Raw genomic sequence first — 19881 nt, 5'->3', positions numbered from 1 at the left:
CAATATGTAAGTTCTTCAAAAAACTAAAAACAGAGTTATCATATGATCACCAATCCTATCCTTAGGCATATATCCAGAGAAAAAGCTAATTCAAAAAGATACAAGCATCCCAGTGTTCATTGCAGCACTATTTACAATAGCCAAGACATGGAAGGAACCTAAATGTCCATCAACAGATGAATGGATAAAGGAGATGTGATATATGTATATGTCTATGTGTGTATATATATGTATATACATGTATATATAAAATATAAAACAGAATATTACTCAGCCATAAAAAGAATGAAGCATTGTCATTTGCACCAACATGAATGGACCTAGAGATTATCATACTAAGTGAAGAAAGTCAGACAGAGAAAGACAAATATCATTTGATTATCACCTATATGTGGAATATAAAAACAAAGTGATACAAAACAGAAATAGACTCACAGACATAGAAGACAAAGTTATAGTTACCAAAGTGGAAAGGTGGAGGGAGGGATAAATTAGGTGTTTAGGATTAACAGATACATACTATTATATACAAAATATGTAAATAGAGACACACTGCATAGTAGGGAACTATATTCAGAATGTTATAATAACCTATACGGGAATATCTATATGAATCTATATAGATCACTTTGCTATATACCTAGAAACTAATATAACATTTTAAGTAAAATATACTTCAATTAAAAATTTAAAAATTTTTTATTTTTATTTACTTATTTATTTTACTTTTTAGGGCCATACCTGCAGCATATGGAGGTTCCCAGGCTAGGGGTCTAATCGGAGCTGTAGCTGCCAGCCTATGCCACACCCACAGCAATGCAGGATCCAAGCTGCGTATGTGACCTACACCACAGCTCATGGCCACACTGGATCCTTAACCCGCTGAGCGAGGCCAGAGATCGAACCCGTAACTTCATGGCTCCTAGTCGGATTTGTTTCCGCTGCACCATGACAGGAACTCCAAAAATTTTTTTAAATTTTAAATAAAAATTATCCAATTCTTATTTGTGGAGTACTAAGGTAAGTTAAAAATAGATAGCATTGCTCACTCCCATCAGCTGGCCTGTGCTCCATGTCTTCTGCTGCTCCTCCGCTCACTCCTACTCCTCGGTGTCCCTCAGCATCTGTCGTCTCCTCTGGATCACAATGGAAGAAGAAATCGCTACACTCTCATCATCGACAGTGACTCTGGCATGTGCAACGCTGGCTTTGCTGGGGTGACGCCCCTGGGGCTGTGTTCCCATCCATCACTGGGCATCCCCGAAACCAGGGCATCATGGGGCATGGGGCAGAAGGACAGCTATGTGCATGACAAGGCCCAGAACAATCATGGCATCCTGACCCTCAAGTACTCCACTGAGCCCAGCATTGTCACCAACTGGGATGACATGGAGAAGATCTGGCACCACACCTACAATGAGCTGCGTGTGGCCCCTGAGGAGCACCTTGTGCTAACGACAAAGGCCCCCTGAACTCCAAGGACAACTGTGAGACGATAACTCAGTTCATGTTGGAGATTTTCAACACTCCAGCCATATGTGTGGCCATCCAGGCCATTGCTGTCCCTGTACACCTCTGGCTGCACTTGCACTGTCATGGACTCTGGGGACAGGGTTACCCACATGGTGCCCATCTACGAAGGGTATGGCCTGTCTCAGGCTATCCTGCATATGGACCTGGCTGGCCGAGTCCTGACCCACTACTTCATAAAGATCCTCATGGACCGGGGCTGAAGGTTCACCACCACAGAGGAGTGGGAGATCATGGGTGACATCAAGGAGAAACTCTGCTGTGTCACCCTGGACTTCAAGCAGGAGATAGCCACCACCATGTCCTCCTCCTCCATGGAGAAAAGCTACAGGCTTCCCGAAGACCAGGTGATCACCATAAGCAACAAGTGGTTCAGGTGTCCAGACATGCTCTTCCAGTCCTCTTTCCTGGGTATGGAGTTCTGTGGCATCCACAAGACCACCTTCAACTCCATCATGAAGTGTGACAGCGACATCAAGAAGGGCCTGTATGCCAACACAGTGCTGTCTGGTGGGACCACCATGTACCCTGGCATCCCCAAAAGGACGCAGGAGATCACAGCTCTGGTCCCCACCATGATGAAGATCAAGATCATGGCTCCTCCCTAGTGCATGTACTCTGCGTGGATCGGGGGTTCCACCCTGGCCTCACTATCTGCCTTCCAGCAGATGTGATCAGCCAGCAGGAGTGGGACAATTCAGGCCAGTCCATCATCCACCACAAATACTTCTAAAAGGACTGCAAGCTGAGCAGATGCCTAACAGTCACTGCATGGGTTAATCCAAAAGTATAAATTAGCCCTGGCAAATGTACATACCTTGTGCCATCCTCCTGAAACTAGAATAAGCCCTTGAAAAGAAATTTGTCCTTGAAACTTATATCTGATATCAGCACTGGATTGTAGAACCTTATTGCTGATTTTGACCTTGTATGCTAGTTAACTCTTCCTTTGGTATGTATTTAATACCCTGTGCATATCTTTGATTTAAACATATAGCTCTGTCACCTTGTGGCTGAGGTAAGAACATGTTTATGACAGAGAACTCCATTGGCTGGTTGAGAATCCGAAACTGAGTCTTTCCGATCTGTGCAGGGTATTAATGCTTCCCACCTCCTATTCCAGTGTTTCTCTGGAGGCTGGCCAGAGTCCTGAACCAGGTGTCATTTCTGTCATGCTGGTTGGATGGGGTTGGGAAGGTCTAAGTCTTAGAACCCACTTTCCTTTCTTACCCAATGTTTTCCCGCCAGAACACTGTGGGTTGTTACTTGCCTTGAGTTGGAAAACAGTATGGATTCACACCTGTAAATTTATTCACCCTTCTAATTTATGTAAGGTTTTTGCATGCAATTCTCAATTCTTTAAGAGATGACAACAGGTTTTGTTTTTCTACTGTCATGTGAGAACATTAGGCCCCAGCAGCTTGTCATTGTGAGGAAGTAAAGTGCTGCAGTAAACTGAAAAAAATAAAATAAAATAAAAAAACAGACCATATTACTTCTACTTTTCCCTACCCTATCACCAGCTAAGAACTTACTGTGCTTTGAGAAAATGAAACATACAGAAGTAGGAAAGTAGCCTGATAGTAAAGATAAGCGATAAAGAAGTAATGATGTGAATGGTACAGCAACATTTGCAAGTTGGTGCTATGGATGACGATGGTTAAATCTGCTGACCATTCTAGATATTTATGATAGGGGAAGTACTACCTTAGTTGCTTCTGTGATGGTAATCCCTGGTATTTAAGGAAATTCTCTTTGAAGCTGATGAATTCAGTTCCCAGAAAAAGACCTAGGACTGATATTGGGGAAAAGGAGCACCTCCTCCCCATCAGGAACTGTACTCTCCAAGGCCCAGCCATCCAAGGCAGGATGGTTTCAATCACTCCTGCCATCCAGTCACTGCTGACACTACTTGGCAGCCAGCCTGCCTCTAATGGAATGTGTCCTGCAGCTGGGAATTAGGTCATCAGTAATTCACTTAATAGCATTTTATGAGCTAGTCTCTGACACAAGAGAGTGATCTGGCCTTACCAGCAAGAGCTTTACTTGATGTGAGAGTAAGGAGGGAGAAAAAGATACCATCCTGAATAATCAGACACTATATGCATTTCCAGAAAGTAATGGGTGATGGTTAGAAAACAGGGCGTTTCTTCAGCCTCCCTGCACGATCAGGCCAGCTATGTGATCTTGGCAAGTCAGTTCTCGTTTCTGGACCTGTAAGTTCTCATACAACTCTAACATTGTATACTTCTGACTCTAGGGTACTCTTTATGGAAGTTAGAAAATGCAGGATTTGTCAGATCACCCCCACCCTTCCTTGATGCTGCTCCCTGGAAAGGAAGATGGATGATCCTTCTCTTCTGCCACTAGTGTGCTCAGAAGAGAAAAGCCCTGATTTGTAATTTGCTAATTTCCATGGTGTGTTTCCAACATGGCTGATTTCAAGCCATCAATGATTTAACAACTGGGCAGCAAAATTTCTGAAAATTGAACAGTTGGCTCTCATAAGCTGGTATGAGTCACTCCAGCACACTCACCCCTGGTTCTCCCCCAGCTGGAAAGAGCTGCACCAGTAAATAGATTTCTCATGCATACACATATAGCTGGATTGTCCACACAGCAAATATGTAGCATATATGCCCTTGTTTTGGATGAAAAGATATTTACAACTTCTTTTTTTGATTCAGTCTAGCTGCTATTCAGAATTTATTTGAAGTCCTCTCAGAACTATGTAGAGAATTCTCACGAGCAAAATGTCCATCCTCATTCAGCTCTTCACTTGAATTTCCATTTCTCCTGCCGCACATTCAGGAAGCCATTTGACTTTTCTTTTATTTCCTTCTGACCTCTAGGACCCCCATATCCCTCTCATTGAAAAACCCAATATGTACCTCATGAATTGTTTAGAAGGTTCACTGCTATACAGGGCTCATAAGTTGAAAAAAAAAATCACTAGGGTATTTTTTTTCTTTTTACTTGATGTGAGAGAAACCCTTCTTCTGGGTCCCAAAACTTTAGTGCGCAAAATCTTCCAGTTGTAAGAATACCAAAATGAGCATATAGAATGGTGATGGATAAAATTATGAATCAATTCCCTTTTATTCCTTCAGCTGAATAGTGTGTATAGAAAATATTCAATTAGCAATTATCTACTGAGAATTTACTACATGGACTCAGCAGTGCAAAGTATTGTGAAATGTAAGAGGAAGTATAAGGTATGATACCAGCTTTCAAATTTATAATCTGGTTAGGGAGATAAGACTAACATGGACAAATTAATGAAAATCAATTAAAATCATTTTATAATCAAGTGTTTAATAATGTGGCACAAATTCTGAGTCTAGCAGGAGTATACAGAAAAGTAAAACTATGTGCAGCAAGCATTAGCCAAGAAAACCTAATGACTTACAATGAAGCCTAATCTGCCCTCATATGAGGATGGTGTTTGCTCAGTCAGGTCAAGGTTTAGGGCTAGCCAGCTTGGGGAATTGCACTGGTGGCATAAAGCAGGGAGGAAGTAGAAACAGAAGGTGGAAAGAGAAGAAACAAGTGAAATCTCTGACCTAAAATCGGGTCTCAGTACGGGTGTATGTCGGGAAGAGAGGGCCAAGAGATAATATACAAATGGAAAATGGCCAGATCACATATGATAATACAATTCTGCTCTGCAACTTCTGCAGCAACCAGTGCAGGAAGCCAAACCTCAATCTCTGTAGCAACCAATCCAGAAAATTTGGGACTTGGCCAATGACTGCCAACTTCCCTAATTTTTGTCCCACCAACTCCTGCTTTCAATTTAGGATCAATGAGAGAGAAAGCCAAATATGTTCCCCAGACCAATCCCATAGGATACCCTGCTTCCAGTTGGTCTGCTTCCAGCTTCCCTGTTCCAGCAGCCTTCCATCAAAGAACACCCCAAGTCTTCCCCTTTTTTTCATGATAAAGCTTTCCCACTCCCCTACCTGCCCTTGAATCTCTACCAAACTTAAGGGATGCTATGTAGCACACACAGAATAAAAGCCTGTTTGTTCTCATTTATTTCCAACAGAAGAGGAAGAGGAGCACAGCAATAATAATTCTGTCTGCCTTTTTTTGTTACATAAGTGTACATACATGTTTTCTTTCTCTCTCCCTACCACCCTTCCTCCTTACCTCCTGATAGCTACAGTTTATATAGGCTTTCTTACCAATTTCTTAGAATACCTACAAAAAAGACAGATGTCAAGGGAGCTATTACCTCCATTTCAGAGATGAATACAATGAGGTGTTCAGAGTAGTCTCTGCCGAGGACATTCATTTATTTCCTTTGGATCTAAAAATGAAGAGTGGGGGAGTTCCCGTCGTGGCTCAGTGGTTAAGGAATCCGACTAGGAACCATGAGGTTGCGGGTTCTATCCCTGGCCTTGCTCAGTGGGTTAAGGATCCAGTGTTGCCATGAGCTGTGGTGTAGGTCGCAGACGCGGCTCGGATCCCACGTGGCTGTGGCTCTGGCGTAGGCCAGTGGCTACAGCTCCAGTTGGACCCCTCCATATGCCGCGGGAGCTGCCCAAGAAAATGGCAAAAAATAAAAATAAAAAATAAATTAAAAAAATAAAAAAATAAAAATGAAGGGTGAATGCCTCAATCCTACCCTGCCCTTTGACTCTGGTTTGCCTTTTCCCCAACAAAAGGCCCCCTTTTTAAATTATTATTTTACTAATAGCACCATATTGTAAAAGGTTTAGTCTAACAATAATGAATGTTTTTCTAGTATATTTTAATTTAAAACATCTGAAATGGTTAGTCTGAATTTTATCAACATCTTATCAATACAAGGTAAGAATCGCTATCATGCTAGATGACAAGTCAAATCAATGAACATAAATGTTTTAAATATTCAGTAGTGCAGCATGATCTTTGATAAATATGTGGATTGTATTAGGGCTCTCTGAAATTCTGAAAATAGCTAATTATTCCCCATCTCTATTCATGCTTTGGAGGAATTATTATGATTCTTGGAATTGCTAATTGGGAACAACTCCTTAGATGTTACGATGATTTTATTGTGATAACTTTACTAATTCCTAGAAGCCAAGCCCTTTACACCATATTCCACAACTCTAAGGCACATTACCTGCTGGATTTTACAATTAGAATTTTATTCTTTTGGATATTTAAAGGAATTTGGTACCCTACCTAATGTACATGGATGGGCTGGAAGTTGACAGGTAGCTAACAATGTATGTTTCTGGTGTAATATTCTCTTCTTGTCTACCATATAACCAAGGAGCAAGAGGTAACAAGGTCGGCAGGAAGGTTTAGCCTGACTCTGTTAAAACGCCCCTTGATTTTCTTTCCATTTAAACTTTTGGGTATGAATCTCAGGTTTGTAGATTTAGACACAGTTTTTCAGCTTTTCTTTGAGAAATTATGCTTTCATACATTTCACACACACACCTGCATTATATGTTCTTACCTTATCCTGAGTGTTTCCTTCATTAATACACACAGCAACCTAATGACACCAGCAAGGGGCCTTTATGTCACTCTTGGGATTGGGGGAATGTTGCTTTAGACAATGTCTCTTGTTGATGCTCCCTTCTATAGCATGTACTATACTATTAAACATAATCATAGAGCCTGGGCCTTCCTTGCCAAAAGATCCTGTCTTCTTCCTAAACTTTGCTCAGTTATCCCTTATCAAAAGTGTAGGGGAAGTGTTTTGAGGTAGGTATGAGTTAAATGAGCTGTGCTGTTTTAATAAATATACCCAAACTGAATAATGGCTCCATATAGGGAACACTTATTTCTTACTTGTTCATCAGTCCAAGGTTTGCATTCCTTGCTGGCACCTGACTTTCTCCATATAGTAATTAAGGAACCAAGACTTCTTCATAGAGGAAGCTCTGCCATCTTCTATGCCTTTGTCATCTTCCATTGGCTGAATGTAGATAGGGGAGAGAGTAAGGAGAAACACATTAACTTGTTATAATGCTTGATCCTGAACTGGCACTGTTCATATTCTGTTTGTGAGAACTAATGCAAGAGAGGCTAAGAAATTTAGTCTGTCTATTGACCAAGGATAAGTAGAAAATGAGAAGTTGGTAAACAGTTAGCAACCTCTGCCTTAGGCATTTGTAGCCTCTGCCTGTTTCTTGCCACCCACTAAAGATATTGGAATATGAGTAGAGTTGCAAAGAAACCATTACACAAATGATTTTCCTTCCCTGGCCTCACTAACTTATTCAGCAGGTAATTGATATCATTTTTATTGGGGAGGAGAATTGCAGTTGATCAATCATCTCTAATTTTCTCTAGTTTGCAGTAAACTGCCTGTGGCTGCTTTCTGCTACTGTGACAGCTGCTCTTGGCAGAAGCTCTTTTTAGCTCAAACCTGCATGCCTTGAGGTCCCTCTGCAGTGGAACAGTTCAGGGTTATGCCTTAAACTTTCCCTCTTGAAGGCCAATACATGACCTCTAAGTCATTATATTCTCTCAAAACCAACTATAGCTTGGGGTCCTACTTTACTTAATAACAAAAGAAAGGTACAGGCAGAGTGTCTGTCTCTGATTCTTCTTGGAATCATAGAATCATAGGCCTATTTCCTCCTTTCTTTTTCAGCCTTATCCACAGCCATGCCTCTGCTAGTAGTCTGGAAAGAAAGGGATTTGATAGCAAAAGTCTCTCTAGGTTTCAAATGATTGCCAAGGACCTAATATGCCTTTGCTAGTAGAAAAATATTTACCGTTTAGAAACAGACACTCTCTAGTGGTGGGATACAGGCAATGTGAAAGGTGGATAGAATGCCATTTGGGGGCAAATGTCAACTTTCTTTATTAATCAGTAGCTTTGGATACCACCCGTGTTTCCTACATAACAAAAGGCCTTACATGTAACCATTCAATTATTATTTTTCCATTTAACACATAGTTTTGAGCACTACTATATTTCAGGCACTGAGGATATAATAGTAAACAAGATAGATACAGTCCTAATTATTTTACATGATGTTATTCATAGGGAGTCACGGGTCTCCATGAGATAAAAAGTTTCAGGGATGTATGGATTGTCCAGGGGCTTAGGGACAGCTCCCTATCTAAGTTGGTCTCTATCCTACCTCCTTTGTGTCCCTCTATGCTTCATTGCACAGACTTTAGACTACCCACAGCATCATTTTCCTGAGGAAACTGGCTATGGCCTTAAATAAATCAACATATTTAAAGCACCTAGCAAGGTCCCAAAATAGTAGATAAGATAATAAATGGTAGCTATTATTAATGATAACATTATGTTCATTAGGAACTCATAGAAGGGAAATTGGACCCGCTGACAATCTTAAATTGCTTTTATTCCTATAAAAGCATGCTCAGGCCTTAGTACCTCTCTGGTGTGTCTGATGATTGCTGCAAATCACTTCTCTAATTTCTTATGCTGGGTAGTGGTCACCAGTCCCTTCTGGACAGAGGCATGAGGTCATGAGTTGATGGCTCAGATGTCACAATGATCTCAGTCATGGTTGGGATATTTAGTGAATCTTACAAGAAAGAATGGTGGGGTCTAGTTTGTGGTGGGAGCACTAAGAACATAGCATAGGAGTGCTCCTCGCCTCCAGCAAGCATGGCCAAGCACTGTCCTCAGCATTTGATAATGAGTCTGTAGGATGCAGGAAAGGAAAAGTTTCAGAGGCAGGACGGGGCTAAGGTTGGGGAATGAAAATGATTGTTTTGCTACTATTTCTACATGCTCTGTCTTCTCCTATGTTGTACCTGCCACTGTACCCAGGGAGAGGGAGGCTTCAAATGAATGATTCATGAGGATTACAACCTCAAGGTGAGGATGCTATGCAATTATCACAAGGGATCAGAATCATTGATCAATCTAAGTATTCAGTAAGGCTTCTTCTGTGTCCAGAACTGCATGAGGTGTGGTAAAAGGAGGCAAGAGAAATTTATAATACTGTCTCTACTCAAAGAATTTATGTGGAGACCAGAGACACACAAAAAAATGTTTACAAAGCAATTCAACTCTCAACCATTTGGCACTGACTAGCATGGCAGTTTTAAGCTCTAGCCTGGCCTTCATAGCTGCCTGTGGGGAGGCACTGTGGGGTAGTAGAGGGGAACTAGTTTGTAGCCCAGCAAACCTAGATTCAAAGTTTCTCTCTGCTATTTAATGACCTGTATAACCTTGAGGAGTTTATGTAGTCTCAACACTTCTTGTGGAAAATGAAGAAAATGCTTTATTCTAGATTTTGAGTCATCAGTGAATTAAAAAAAAATCAACTGTTGAGAAAATAGTAGATGCTAAAAATATATATATATATAGGTGTCCACCCACGTCCCTGTGGCTGTCCCACAAGAATCTCAGAGGCAAAATGTTTAAAACCAGGCACATGGTATTCTCTATACTTCCTCATGTGCTAAGACTTACTTGCCATTTGACTTCCAATTTCTTCCCTGTTTCTATTTATGGAAACGCACTTTTTGTAGTCATCAAGGCTTGAAACTGTCACATCACCTCTAATTCAAACACCCTCCTCTCCACATCCAGTCTCTTTCAAATTTCTACCTTTTTATTATTTATTTATTTTTTTCACTTTCAATCTCTTTCCAGTCCAGAGGTTCTTAACCACAGGATCATGATCAGGCTTTAAGAGGTCTATGAATTATCTAATATTATATTAGAAAAAGACCATATTTTTCATAAATTCTTAAATGTATCAACACAAATAAATTGTTTACCACAATCATCCCTTTACTCCTGTTTCTTCCGGCACCATGTAATTGCAGGTTTTTAATATTTTCTGCCCAAATGCAACAGCCTCCTATCTTAAAATCTTCCAGTTTGTTCTTTGTACCACTGTTATAGCTGTCTTAAGATATAGTTCTAATCATGTCATTTCTCCAATTAACAATTTTCAACACATCCAAATTTCTTTCAAATAAATCAAAGATTCTTAGCATAGCTCTCTAAACTAACGTTGGAACTTTTATGTTCTCATTCTCTTTCCATGTACCCTATGCTGCAGTAAAATAAATTGCTCACTCTTCTTTGGATGTGCTATCCAAAAATAATATATTAGTTGAATCTTTTGTAACGTAAAACACTGGGCGCGGGGGGGATGCAGAGCAAATCATCGACAGACAAAAAATGCAGATTTTCAAGAGATTAATCACAAAGTTCCACCCCAGGATGCTCCTCCCACTTGCACAAACCTTTGTACACTCTTCCACGTATAATTCATATAATCTGAGTTAGAGTGGATACTTAAGATAGGCCTCCTCTAGACCAAATGTAGTTAAAAAACAAAAAATCAACTTTTACTGCTATTTCAACTTAAAATCTTCAAACAACTCCTTTTTCTAAAATCCAAGATTTTTCACCAAAACTTCCCTACTGCAGCAATTCATTGCCTTCTTTGGCAGATTTGATAACCTAAAGTTGACAGTATTTGGGTGCCCACTCAGTTCTGGAGCCATATCCTCTTCTCTGAGAATGCCCTTGCCTACCTCCATGTGGATACAAGGTAGGGCCACCCATCAGCAGCCAGATTTGTGCCATGTTACCCCCACTCCTTCTTGACTTTGACTGACTGTACTGTAAGTGATACCTGGGGCCATCACATTTCCTCCCTAGTTATGTGGAACTGGGATAGAGAGACTGTGAGTCAGGCATGACATGAAGCTGGACATCTAAGATGTAAATAGCAGGTGCTATGAAGGCAATGCACAAAGCTATTCTGCAGCCAGAAGAAAAAAAGCAGATGATTTGAAAAAAGTAGACATAAAAGAGTATTAAAGTCCTGATGACTTTCACGTCCTGGTTTCAGATCTTCTGAGGGTCTGGCTCCCTTTCTTTCCTGGCTTCTCTGAGGCACTCCTCTACCTCCCCTTCCCATGTTGAACTAATTTGAGTTGGTGTCTCATACTGGCAACCAGGAGTCCTAACTAATATAATAATCTGGTTCCAGACTGATATTTTATATTCCTTCCTTCTATCGTTCAACACACATTGATTGAGGATCTACTAGAGGCCAGACATGCTGTTAGCCTTCCTGCAGGGGCGTATAAAGAGACACCAATAGGTAAACATAATTTAATAAGAGAAATCCTCTGTCAGACATATGTACAAGACAGATAGACATGACAAATAAATAGAGATTGAGGAGGGGGAGCAAAGATATTTTGAAAGTAAAGATACCTTAACTAAAACTTGAGCAAAAAAAAACCCAAAAAACTTTATCAGGAAGGAAGGGTTCCCAGGCAAAAGGAACAACATGTTCAAAGGTGTGGAGGCAAGTAGGGTTTGATCTGTTCTGGGAACTGCAAGGAACTCTTAAATTTGGAATCTAAGGTATGCACATTTAATTTCTCCATGCAAGAAAGGGTGGCAAGATGTTAAGACCTGGGTCAGATGTAAAGAGTATTCTCTACCATGCCATGGATTCTCTCTTTAGGAGATAAAGTAATTATTGGTAATTTTAGGCAATGTATTTAAGACCAAGCTCATCAACTTTGGGTGGCATGTTCCAATCAATATTTTTGCAAGCAGAATCATGTAAAACAGCTATTGTTATTAAGTGCCTTGGGTTTCAGGTATAATTATGCCTGTGCCTCTGTCTGGACTAATCACTGTTGATACATGGGCAAAGTTTCTCTTCTCCTGCATTTTACCAATCACTTAGTTCATGATTCTCTCTTCACCATGTTCTGTCCCTTTCTCTCCCTCTCTGTTTCTCTTCATATACATTCATATCTTTTCAGTCATTTTTATAATTCTGTATGTTAATTTCTTTCAGGATTTATCTCTTAACCTAAATCATTTTCTAATTTATTTTACAGTAATTATTATAATTAAATTTTAATAATAACCACATAGCGATTAATCTCATTACAGTAAAAATGACATAAAGCTAGGAGGGATATAAAACATTTTGAATGTCAAGCCAGGATCCAAAAGGATCTCCACAAAATAGATTATTGGACTCCTTTAAGAAAATCCACATAATAATGATAAAACGTAAAGTCCATACCTGGGTCCGAAAGAACCAAGTACCCAACAATAATATGGGGGATAGTCTGAGCAGGGGCGCTTTTAGCTGTCCATTCACTCCATGTACATCAGCAGTGTGTCATAGTCTTTCCCCAAGGCAACTACGTCTCAAGGTCTCTCTTAAAGCAGGAGTCAATGTTCCCACCATTCTTGATACTGCATCTGTGACATGAAGAATTTGGGCTTACTTAGGCTTATCACACTATAAAAAAGATAGAGAAAAGTCTTTACCTGTTCCAAGAATGGTGATATCATGAGAAGAAAATAGGGATTTATGATATTTAGTTCAGAGAAAAGAAGATTCAGTTGTTTTAAAATATGCAGAGAACTGCCATGCTGAAGAGGAAAGAGAGTCAGACTTGTTCTTTATAGCCCCCAGAGGAAAAAATAGGACCAATAGGATCAGGATGGGAGATAAATGCAGACAGACTTTTTATTTAGAATAAGAAGGAATTTTCAAAGTGTTAAAGTCTATCAACTGATAAAATGAGCTGTCTCAGATAGGGTCATGATTTCTCTGTCTCCGGAAATATTCAAGTTCAGGATGCATGACTACCTGTGAGATTGTCATAGAAGGGATTTGAACTTTACCACTAATTTTGGCTTAGGTCCCTGAAATTTCTTTAGGGATACTATTTTTACTTTCAGGAATAACCTCTTAGACCATCCTCACTTTTAAAATCATGAAATCATGAAAAAATGCTCAACATCACTAATTATTAAAGAAATGCAAATCAAAACTACAATAAGGTACCATCTCACACCTGCCATAATGGCCATGATCAAAAAGTCTACAAATAATAAATGCCAGAGAGGGTGTGGAGAAAAAGGAATCTTCGTACACCGTTAGTAGGAATGTAAATTGGTTCTGCCACTATGGAGAACAGTATGGAGGTTACTTAAAAACTAAATATAGAGATACCATATGATCCAGAAATCCCACTCTTGGGCATATATCCAAAGAAATCTCTAATTAAAAAAATACATTTATTCCAATGTTCATAGCAGCACTACAATAGTCAAGACATAGAAGCAACTTGAATGTCCATCAGTAGATGAATGGATAAAAATATCATGTATGTATGTATGTATGTATGCACAATGGAGTATTACTCAACAATAAAAAAGAATGAAATAATGTCATTTGTAGCAAAATGGATGGGCCTAGTATGGGCCTATATCATACTAAGTGGAGTAAGTCAGACAAAGACAAAGATTGTATGGTATCACTTATATGTGGAATCATATGATACATATAAGTGATATGATACAAATGGGGAGTTCCCATTGTGGCACAGCAGAAATGAATCCAACTAGTATCCCTGAGGATGCAGGCTAGATCCCTGGCCTTGCTCAGTGGGTTTAGGATCTGGAGGTGCTATGAGTCGTGGTGTAGGTCACAGATGTGGCTCATATTCTGCATTCCTGTGGCTGTGGCATAGGCCAACAGCTGTAGCTCTGATTCAACCCCTAACCCAGAACTTCCATATGCCATTGGTGCAGCCCTAAAAAGCAAAAAAAAAAAAGATATAAATGAGATACAAATGAATTTATTTACAAAACTAATAGACTCATACACACATACACATAGAAAATAAACTTATGGCTACCAAAGGAGAAAGGGGGTGTTGGAATTAAAATATACACACTACTATATATAAAATAGATGACCAACAAGGACCTACTATATAGCACAGAAAACTATACTCAATATCTTGTAATAACCTATAATGGAAAAAAATCTGAAACAGAGTATATGTGTGTGTGTGTATAAAACGAAATCATTTTGCTATACACCTGAACCTAACACATTGTAAATCAAATGTATTTCAATAAAATTTTTAAAACTTAAATAAAAGTAATAATTCACTTCTCTGTCATACCAGCCACATTTTAAGTGGTCACATATGGCTCATGGCTATCTAATTGACAGCTCAGCTCTAAGACATTGCCATCATAGCAGTAAGCTCTGTTGAACACTGCTAGTCTTCAGAATGAGCCTCAACCTTGCTATCCCTAATATGTTCTCATGACCAGTCTCAAATCATGCTTCCTTTGCAAGAATACCACAATAATGATGCCATGCTCTTCTCAGTGCATCACGTAAGGGAATATTTTCCTAGTATCTCTGTTAAATTTTACTCTTTATTCCATACTACCATGAGTAGCACTAAGTTCTGCTTTCTATATGGTAATATAACAATGCACATAATTCAGTCCTCGATGTCAAGAAACTTGCCAACCAGGAAGCTGGATATAGAGAAGTTGCTAGCTTTTTTTGTGCTAGCCCAAGCTTTAGCCACAAAGAGCCCTGTATTTGAATTCTAGCACTGCCATTTTATAAAATAATCCCTGTTCAGTCAACATGCATGTGTTGCTTGCATACTTAAGTGCAAGCCATTGCAGGAAGTAAGTTTGTTGAAGGCAGAGACCATGTCCTTCTTGGTATCCTTTATAGTACATAAGATAGTTAGGCTTTCCAATAGCAGTGGATTGATGGAATAGAAAAACCCATAAATGTTGTGGTGATTTGAAGACTACTTAAAATTTAGTCACAAAGTTTAGGAAAGCCGTGCTGTGTTAAACACTCTTGGTAACTTTAAATAAAAGTTGTGTATTGATGGAAAGGATTATGTTGAACTCATCCATCCTGACTGCAGACCTACTTAGAGCGGACTAACCCTACCCAAAGTCACTCATATCTCAGCATGCAGTGAGTTTGGTTAAAAGAACTAGAGGATTAAATACTCATGTTCTTCCAAAGTCCAGGAAAAGGGGAAAGGAAGGATATTATATAGTTACACAAATGAGACTTCATCATAAGACATAAATCATGTTGTTAATCTATCATAAGTACCTACATGCTATGAACTAAATCTCCATTTTCAGATTGCCGTTAAACACAGACATCTTTTGGAGACCATAATTATGGAGAATCCAAATAGGTTTGTATTTGAAAAGCACAGATGCTTTAGTCAGACTAGCTCTGTGAACTTGTCAAAGTTCTCTCTGCACCTCAGTTTCTCCATTTGTGAAATGTGGGCAGCAATATTTTCCAGATCATAGACTTGTTTCAATAATTAAAAGAGAAAATAAATATAAGAACCTTTCTTAGCATGGATCCTGGTGCATGGTGAGGGTTTTATACATGCTTGTTGTTGTATTTTATCTTTTATTTCTTCTTTTTATTATAGTTCTACCTACTTCCTCTTGCTCCAGTACTCATACTTACATAAAATTAGAACTGAAAGTGTTATTACAAGTCACTGGTAATCCACTCATTTTTTTTTTTAGCAGAATTTGGTTTATTAGTGCATGGATTGATTGAATCTCCTGCTCAGGGGCAGAGCCCAGGATAGAACCACTTTCTACTACATCATACTGCTAGTGAACCAGAACTGTTCTTTGGTCTGCATATTTATTCAGTACTATTATAAGCCTTGCATCAGGCTAAGCTCTTGAGATTAAAAACAAAACATGATGATATAGCTCCTTCTTGCAAAGCACTCACAAGAGGCAGAGGTGGGTGGAGCAGGTGGGGAATGAAGGTGTGAATCCATTAAAATGCAGTAAGATACCATGGCTAATATAGAGGTGTGTGGAGGGAGCTGTGAGACAATTTGACTCCCTTAGAGAGTCTGGGTTTTGACAAATCTTTTTCTTAGATCCCTGAAATTCATTGAAAAACCTTTTAGCAATCATCTTTCTCAAGCAAAATACCCAATTACACTCAGACGATCAGTCCCTAGCTAGGACTTGACTCATATCTGCTAATATCACGCCGCCTCCTATCAGAGCTGTTGATCAGTTTACCTGTGTATCTATCACCTCTTCACTTTCAGCCTAAATATGATTTTTAATTTGAGAGAGGAAATAGGTGAAACAATGACCTGAAAGCATAGATTTGTTTGGGTGAAATCTAATTATGCCACTGACTTGCCGTATGACTTGGCAGAAATCATTTGTTCACACTGTTTTTGTCCACTTATCTCTATCAAAATCTCCAACTTCCCAGGGCTATTGTGGGGAAAAAATTTTGCCTGAGTGATACATGATGCTTTTTAATTATGAAACATTTTACACTAAAGATATTTATTTCTTATATCTGCCTACTCTGTTTGATACACTTAAGATATTTGCAAATATGCAAATATACCAAGAAGAAAAGTAATGAAATAGTATTTGAAGGACTTAGAGTCTCCTTTGTTTCTGAATGAATATGTTTAATCTTTTGGCAAATGAATTAAGGGTTATCTTCATAGAAGGTTTGGAATGTGTATTCAACATTATTGCCCCTTAACTTTTGAAGCAAGAAAAGACTGAAGTACTTGGGGTAATGGACAACACCAATTTTAAGGACTGACCATCCTGAATGCTATGACGAATTGCTAAATTCACCTTATTCATTTATTCATGCTTCCATTCAAAAGCAGTACATCAAATTCTTATGTCAGGTGCCAGGCATAAAAGATACAGGGTTGAATAAACACCTTGTCTAGTGGTTAGTTAATGAGTAAATGAATAAATGAATCTATAAATATCTATCTCTCTATGTCCCATAGATATCCTCACACTCTAGTAGATAAGACAGAAATATACATAGCTAACTATAATACAATGTGATAAATGCTGTAACACAATGATGCCCAAAGTGCCAGGGAAGGAGACATACTAGTTCTACCTGACAGCTATGTCAGAGATGCTTCATACTGGCAATATTTAACTTAGATGTTAAAGAACTAGCCAACTCAGGTAGTCCCCAAACCAATTATGAAAAGTCTATGATATTGATTGACTTATTTTATGGCTACATGGTTCAAAATTCAAAAGCCGCAAGGGGTATGCAAGAAAAGTCCCTGCCTCACACTTGTCACCACCCGTCCAGTCATCTGTTTCCTTTTCTGTAGGCTCTAGTATTACCAGTGTTCAGGGATACTTAGGGATAAGTTTTTACATATATACATATATATATATGTATGTGTGTGTTGTATATATGTGAATATATCCAACATGTACACATGCTATCGTCCCCATTTTTCTGCAAATGGCAGTGTAGTATACATACTATTTAGTACCTTCTTTGCTACATTTAAAACTGTTTCTTGGAAACGGAGTTCCTGTTGTGGCTCAGTGGTTAACAAACCCAACTAGCCTACATGAGGATGTGGGTTCAATCCCTGGCCTTGCTCAGTGGGTTAAGGATTTGGTGTTGTCAGGAGCTGTGGTATAGGTTGCAGACATGGCCTAGATCCCATGTTGCTGTGGCTCTGGTGTAGGCCAGCCACTATAGCTCTGATTGGACCCCTAGCCTGGGAACCTCCATATGCTGATGGTGGGGCCCTAAAAAGACAAAAAAAAAAATGATTTCTTGGAAATCACTTCCCAACACATGTATGTCACTTTAAATTTTTTACTATGATAAAATATCTTCAAAACAAATATTTCTATGCACGTTATATTTTGTGGCAGTAATACCGAGAATTAGGATTATAAGGACTCGTGATAGGTTTTGCCAAGTTGCATCACCTTGTGCTCCAACTAGCAAGTACAATGTCTGTTTCTGCACATTAACATTAGCTATTTATTCATCATTAGCAGTGTGTTGCTGTTTATTTCAAAATCTCTTTTATTTCTAATTTATTATGTCCTTACTACTTTTAAACATCTTAATTATCAGACATTTAATTCCTATCTAAATTTGGGAAATTTAACATCTTTACAGAATCTACTATTCTTATCAAGGTACTGCATATCTCTCCTTTGATCAAGACTTCCTACATTCTACCAATGAAGTTCTTTTGCTTTATCATTCATATCTTGCACATTTCTTTTAGTTAAACCCATATTTAGTGTGTTTATTATTATGACTATATGAATATGTTCCATTGTTGAGGTAAATAATAAATTATCATCATATTTTTATTCTGACATAATTGTCTTTGTTTTTCTGGAGCTATCAATTGCCTCTTATAGTTTTCTATGTGCCAAAATGTCCCCTAAGTCTTCCCACGTTCTTCAGTGGCTCTATAAAACTTCTCTCAATATTCCACATGTTCAAGCCTATCAGATATATCAGAAGTTCCCTTTTTTTTTTTTTTTTTTTTTTTTGGTCTTTTTTTTAAAGGCTGCACCTGCAGCATGTGAAAGTTCCCAAACTAGGGGTCCAATCAGAGCTGTAGCTGCCAGCCTACACCAGAGCCACAGCAACACCAGATCTGAGCTGCATCTGCGACCTACACCACAGCTCACAGAAACACAGGATCCTTAACCCACTGAGCAAGATCAGGGATCAAACTTGCATCCTCATGGTACTAGTCAGATTCGTTAGCACTGAGCCACGACGGGAACTCCTTTTTTTTTTTTTTTTTTTTTTTTCCCAGTGATCTGTGATCTGCCTCCCAGGGTCATCTGTCTTTCTACTCCAATCAAAACTACCATCCCAGACCTTCCTTTTCCAGTTACCTGGAGATTGCCTTTGGTTTGATACTATCACATCCCTGTCTTCTGGTTTCCATGTTTTCCTCATTCTTAGTTTTCTCTCTGACTTTAATGGAGTACACATTTAGTAGCTTTATAAAGAATGTTTTGTCCCCTCCTCACACTTGATGCCTACTTTGGGTAAAGAATTCCAGGCTAAACCTGTTTCATTCATATTTGAAGTACTTTGGAGACAGGTAGATACCTATTATCTTCCAGATTCTTGCATGTGGCTGCTGAGAAGTCTGAAGCTGCTCTTTCCTGTGTCACTTATTTTTACTCTCTGCAAGTGTTGAGGATCATGTTTTTCCTCCTAATGTTTAGAATTTCCACAATGGGAGTATCTTTTTTAAAAATTACTACACTGGAGATTCAGTGGGCTTGAGATTCATGTCTTTTGGTTCTAGAAAACGTTCTTGCATTGCTTCTCTGAGAAATTGTTCCTCATCATTTCCTTTTTTCTTTTTCTAGTACTCCAACTAGTTAGATGTTGGACCTCCTGGTGTGATAAAATGAATGTGGATTCACTCACCAAATTCTAACCTAGATGAATTCATTATTAAATTTGAAAGTACTGCTTTTGTGAGGGACACCCCAAAATGGAGTGTCCTATAGTGGTAGCATGGGGTTTGTTAACACCAAGAAATGGTTCAAATTGGAACTATTGATATGTATGTTTTAAGGGTTTAAGTGTATGCATGGCTTATGCACAGTCATTTAATGGGCTATGTGGCAGACCTGCATGGGTTAAAATTTGTCTCTACCTCTTACTATCTGCCTAAGTTCTCTGCACGTTTCCACATCTGCAAAATGGGGATGGTAATTACACTTGTTCTATTTAA

The 19881-nt window shown here is 39.0% G+C and overlaps 1 pseudogene across 1 annotated transcript; it reads left to right on the top strand.

Moving 5' to 3' along the window:
• The first annotated feature begins 1146 nt into the window (after positions 1-1146).
• On the top strand, positions 1147-2415 carry LOC106505799 (actin, cytoplasmic 2; annotated as a pseudogene). The gene has a single exon (XR_014824822.1). The product of XR_014824822.1 is annotated as an actin, cytoplasmic 2 (transcript).
• Positions 2416-19881: the final 17466 nt, after the last annotated feature.

The sequence above is a fragment of the Sus scrofa genome, chromosome 13 (genome assembly GCF_054392235.1).
Source record: "Sus scrofa isolate SSC_HxYL_T2T_F1_AM1 chromosome 13, Sscrofa_HxYL_maternal_Yorkshire_Landrace_v2.0, whole genome shotgun sequence".
In the NCBI taxonomy this organism is placed as follows: domain Eukaryota; kingdom Metazoa; phylum Chordata; class Mammalia; order Artiodactyla; family Suidae; genus Sus; species Sus scrofa.
This window is presented reverse-complemented; position numbering and strand designations above follow the sequence as displayed.